Raw genomic sequence first — 6,092 nt, forward strand, 5'->3', positions numbered from 1 at the left:
TTTTTTCAAATATTTGGTTATGGATGATAAGTCGGAGATGAGTATAGAGTTTTGTAAGGGAACAAATAATGCCTGAGGAAATTTGAAAATAAGGACTGGTATTAAAAATGAAGCTAATAAGAAGTACCATGTTTATCTGCGTATAGGGTGTGAGAGTGGAGGGGGTATTTGCATGCGTATGTGTGTTTAAAGTGGAACATTTAGATAGAGATTCTCCTAGAAATAGAATTCTGAGCCAGAGAATAAAGAAAGAAGAATACCATGGAGTCTTTTAAAAGGTCCATTTCTCATTGTTACTATCCCCGGTATCTCTCTGAGCATACAAGAACAAAACAACAACAACAAATTCTGGAGAAATAATTTATAGAAAGAGAGGAATTATTAAACACATATTCAAGATATTTTAGATTGAGTAGTCATGTGGTACCCAATTATTGCTATGGGAAGAAAAGCCCCTTAAAGAATACTTGTGAATACCCTGAATATGGACACAAAGCCTCTGGTGAATTACTAATAAGCCCACAGCACAGTTCAAGATCCTACGACTCTTTTGGGTCAGGGACAATATGGATTGTTACCTAGCAGTCCATCCAGGTGGGCCACCTCACCTCCTTTTGTTGTTTAGACAGCATCTGCTACTGTGGAAGGATAATGATGTGCAGAGCCATCTCAACCACCAGTTTTGGCAGGCAAAGCAGAAAGTATTCTAGTTTGGCAGTTTATTTTCAAGCCAACTTATTCTCCACTTGTCATCTTTAAACATTATTTAAAAATTCATATTCAGGTTCCCAGGAAGGATTAATCTAAGACAGAGAAGGAAATAGGGTGTTTGAGTAACTGACACATTTTGCTCATCCCTAATCTCCATCTGCAACTCCAACACACATGTTCACTTTGGTGAATGAACTAATGTATATCAGAGAGAAAGGAGGAATGCTAGAAAGAAGTGAGAGCAATGACTGTGGTTGGTCCTAATTCTCACTTTGTTAAAGACTGAAGTGAGCAGATTCTCAGTAAAGGTGTTCCTGAAAGCAAACAGGTCAAGAAAAAGGCAAGAAATAAAGAAAGCCAGAGGCAAACAGAGACCTCAGCAAGAGAAGGACATGACCCGCAGACATGAGCCCCTGATGGAAAACAAACCCCAAAGAAAGCTTGAGACAGAACAGCAAAGAAAATGATCAAACTCCAGTCCCATTGGAACTTTGAGAAACTCACCTCCCAAAGACTGTGCTGTTGGTGGGGGCAGGGGGACGGTGGATAGAAGGAGAGAGAGAATATATGTCAGGACTTATTGTTGGCAGTATTATGATAATGAGAACGATAGTTCTATTCAGAACTTCAGCATAAAAAAAAGTGTTCCATAATTTTGGCAGTTTGGAGGTTTGGCAATTGGTATAAAAAAGAGAAAAAAAATCAACATTTAAAACTGGTGAGTTTCACCTTCTTCCTCCATTTCTCTGAGTTCCAGTTTTTCCGAGGCAGTAAAGTCACCTATTCCCTGAAATGCTTGATAGTCTAAATAGAAAAGTATTCCCAAGATATTTCTGAGACGTATGTTTTACCTTTTTACAGAGAGCAAAAATTAGCATTCAGATTCCTTGTTACAAGTCCCATTTTGATCTTTTTTTAATTGCCAGTGAAAAAGTAATGAAAAGCAATTCTGATTTAGCCACAAAAATCCTACAAATGATAAAAAAGACCAAGCTGACAGGTGCACTGAAAATGGTCATGTTTTTTCCTCTTGCTTTGAGTTGAACTATAGCTAATAATGACACTGACTCATTCTTTGAACTTCTCTTGGTGTCTTTCATGTGAAGAGCTCAAAGCCCTTTATGAATAATAAATAATTAGGTCTTGCAAAAGTCCTTAAAGTAGGAGTGTGAGAATGACATTGTACCCATTTTGCAGTTGAATGATAGAGCTCTAGGCCGAGAGCTGGCCATGGAAACACAATCTTCTCTGTGGTCTCTGCCTTTGGCTTATATATCTCACTTTGGGAGTCTCTCAAACTCCCACACACTTCTAGAAGAAGTCAGCCTCCGTATTTTCACTTCTATCTTGTGCTAAACTCACTGATTTAAGCAACCTTCATTGTTCTTCCATTTTCTATTTCCGTCTATTACTCATTTTTGCTTGCTTCTAGGCTCACGTAATCATTGTCTCTGCTGCTTTGTGAGAATTACTACATCTCTGGTGTACTCTGCACCTGACAAAGTAGAATAGGGCTTCTATTCCCTTTTAAAAAACAGTTAAGGAAGAAGTATTTATTGGTTTCCTAGTATGCCTGCAGCAGCAGCCTGAACACAGCAAGAGCTTCAGAAAGAGCAAAAGACACAGATCCTTTTTTGGAAAAGCTGTAGCGAGGTGAGGAGACAGACAGGACACACATGGTATAGCAAAGAACAACACCAAATCCTGTATCAAATACTTCATCCTGCGTCACCAAACCCTAGGAATTCAAGAATTCAGAAGAAAGGGCTGAGGAGTCAGACACTTCCAGGAGGTTGGGTTTGGTTGAGATCTTGAAGATTCGGTGAGGATAAGATTTAGGAGACAGTGGTGTTCCAGGTCCAGGGCGAAAGGCACCCTGGGGAGGAGGCATCTAGCATGTTAAGGGATAATAACACATAAAGTTATAGAACATCTCTCCACAGCATGCATCATAGGCCCTTGCATGTATTAGAACTGAAGGAAATGGGGTGTGTGATTGACATGTACAGGGAGTACAGGGCACAGAGCTTAGCACAGTTTCTTTACAGGGATGGGAAACTCAACCTAGAAATGTGTGAAGAAGAGATTTTTCTTCCTGTCAAGTAAATTCATGATAGCTTTCATTTAATGAAATTCTTTTTTTCTCAAACATAATTCACATTTAATTACAAGTCATGATTATTCATTACTTTGTTATAAAATGGTCAATATAGTCTTTAAATATGTAAAAAATTATTTTCTTTCATTTACATAAGCATTTTAAAATATAAGGTAACACTACAGAACAGTGTAACAGGTTTTCTGTCACTTGTAAACAGAATTAGAAGGCAATCCCCAGAATTCCAGAACTGTCGTGGAGATATGGTAATTTTAATTTACAAGCTGGATAAACTGCATTCAACAAGGAGTCAAGGGTGTTGGGTTTGAGTTGCCATCTTGCATGTTATGATCTTGAACAAGTCTGTCAACTCCTGGATATCAGAAGCCCCACCAGAGAATGAAAGGTATTAAATCAGGCCACTTTGACTATTCTTTCCAGCTCTGTTATTCTATAATGCCATGAAATCAGAGTAACAGGTTCCAGGCTGTTTGGGGTCAGGGATTTTAGAACCTATGTTCAATATACATTATTTTTCAAATGTCTACTTTTTGGAGTCATATATATATTTGAATGTGCATGTAACGACCTCTTTATCATTAGCAATAAAAGTTTCTCAAGGATGTATTTTCCATTTCTTGCTTTGTTTTCAGCTTTCTTTGTAAATTTCCTCAAGATTTCTTCTAGATTTGTGGAGGCCAAAAGCTTCACTACCTTTTCATGCGGTGTACCACCCTTATCCAAAACCACATCACTCTTCCTGAGTTCTAAGACCTTGGACAGATACGCTGTACAGCTCAGCATTATCCTCCCTCTCCGATGGAGGAGCCGCGGATAGCCACATTTACCGCCTCTGCTGTCAAATCTGTTACAGTATTTTGTTTGGAGCCAGGTTTGGCATGGATGGCTATGGTGCCACAACCTTCAGAAACAACTGCCACAGGACCTAAGGGAGGAAGTGATCTCTCCGGTTCTTTGATCTGGCTTTTACCCTTCGTCATCGCGCCAGCTTTCCTCTGCATCTTGGTGCCAAGAGGGAGCCGAGTGGAGTCCCAAGTACTCAATGCAGCCCTGAGCTGCCTCAGCCCGCTGCCAAGCCCCAGCATCCCTGCCTGGGGAGGCCTTAATGAAATTCTTTATTCTCACTTTATTTTAACTTCACTCTTCTGCGGGGGGTCTTGAAGTATGTTCCACATTTCTGGAGGCAGAGGCTCTGCTATATGTCAGTATCCAAAGCGTAGAGCAGTCTAGGGGAGGGTGCGTGTGTAAAGGAGTATCAGGAGCAAGGGAATGTTCCCTGTCCGGGGCTCTGTTCAGTGCTGGCTTCTGGGAGGAGTTGAACTTGGTTATGGGTTGACAGAGAGCAAGAAGAGGTCTTGAGAGGAAAGGAATGAGAACACGCAATGTGGTAACAGGAGGTAGTTGTGGGAAGGAAGATTAACAGAACCACCTTTACAGCATGGTGAATGTGAGAACAGCAAGCAATGAACCGGAAGACATCCGGGGACGGCTGAGGACCCAGCTAGAGTGTTTAAAGCAGGCAGAATCTGCGGGGGGAAGGGGAAGACCAGTCAACAATATCCTCATAAGTTACACTAACCGGCACTTTGCCGTTTTCAGAAACTTTTTCTATCTACGTTAATTCATTTGATCCTTATGACATCCTTGGGTTTTATTACCCCATTTTACAAAAGAGAAATGCGAAAAATGGAAAGTTTAGGGTTTTCCCAAAGATAATATTGTTATCTAATGAGGATTTAGGTCTAGAATCTGAGACTTATGTCTCTTATTCAAGGCCTTTCTCGCTAGCATCAAGCAGCATGGGGCAGGGGGAAGACGCTGGACCAGCTGGGAGGAGATGGCATTTCTCTTCCTGACCCTGGGAACGAAGCAGCAGTCAAGAACACACTAGGTGTAGCTTGTCGTCTAGGTTCTGTCGGCTGGTGTCTCTGGCTGAGCTAGGATTTTAACATTTCCCTGTTAGACAGGAAACTTAGTGCAGGGCCATGCACACAGTAGGTGTTCCATAAATATTTGTTGATGCTGTGGATGCAGTACAACTGGCTCACAGCAGGCCCATCACACCTAATCGCTTCAGAAAGGACTGGGAGGAGATGAAAAATAAAAATCTCATCAATAATAGAATATGTTGTTTTTCCTTCTCTGCCCAGGGAGACTTTGGTTTCTCCGTTGTATTTCCAGTATTTTAAGATGGGAATAATTTTCACAGTGGCAGGTACAGCTGGTGAGATGCTGTTTTAATACGAAGGAAAATGCTAGAAAAGAATTTTAGAATATTAAGGAGGGATTTGATTTCTGACAGAAATATTAGCTGTAAAGGCCGGTATGAAGATTTTAGAGAAATTTAATTAAAATTTAATCTTCTTTCTAATTAAAGTTTCCTTTAATTAAACTTAAAATTAAATTTGCTTTAATTGGAGGAATTTAAAGGGTATTACCTTTTGAGTGTCAATCATTTTGAAAGAAAAAAGTTATGCTGCTTTGTCTAGTTTAAAATGAGGGTTGGTGTCAAATTTCTAGAAAAGTAATAAAAATGTTGTATTTAAATATAAATTAGCACTCCTTGGTGTCTGACTCCCCATTTGCCTGGTTCCGAAACATTCATCTTAAATTGCAGTTTTCCTCTGTGTGGGAGACCTACAGGGAAGGTCAGGCTCAGACCACCAAGGGTTTGAATGTGACAGTTCAGCCTTTCTTTCTCCCTTATTCAGGTTCCTCTGGAAGCTGTCTCCCTCCTTGCTGGAGTTCTCTAAGCCTTCGTCATGCCTTTCTTGGAGAGCCTTCTCAGTCTATCAATGTTTGGCAATGGTTGCCTCCTGTCTTTCTCTGGGAGCAGGGGAGGGGGTCCAAGCCCCCTCATGCCCCTTCTTTCCTCAAAGCCTTTTTCTGTGTGGTGAAATAGAATCCTTTCAAGACCCATATGTTCCTCCCCTCAAACACTGAGGCTGAAAAGTGAGTAAATTTTTCCTCCCAGGATGAGAATTCCCTCTTATATGTTCCCCATTTCCAACAATAGTATCTCATTTCCTTATACCAGCCAAACTCAGAGGAAGTGGTTCTTCATTCTCCCTATAGCCTCTTCAGCTACCAGGTCATTCAGAGCAGCCAGCACAATGATAGCTTCAGCTTAATTCCTTATCCTGTCCCTAGATGCATGAAAGCAATGGCTGCTAGTAGGGTCTGGCTGCTGCCCATCTTTCCCTGATGTAGTTGCATACTATTGCCAAGTCAGTACTCTAAAATTACTAGCCCTTTTCTTCTG

At 40.8% G+C, this 6,092-nt stretch overlaps 1 pseudogene; it reads right to left on the bottom strand.

The window, feature by feature from the left end:
- Positions 1-3,086: 3,086 nt before the first annotated feature.
- On the bottom strand, positions 3,087-3,915 carry LOC117063842 (annotated as a pseudogene).
- Positions 3,916-6,092: the final 2,177 nt, after the last annotated feature.

This window comes from Trachypithecus francoisi, unplaced genomic scaffold, assembly GCF_009764315.1.
Source record: "Trachypithecus francoisi isolate TF-2019V2 unplaced genomic scaffold, Tfra_2.0 Lachesis_group19, whole genome shotgun sequence".
In the NCBI taxonomy this organism is placed as follows: Eukaryota; Metazoa; Chordata; class Mammalia; order Primates; family Cercopithecidae; genus Trachypithecus; species Trachypithecus francoisi.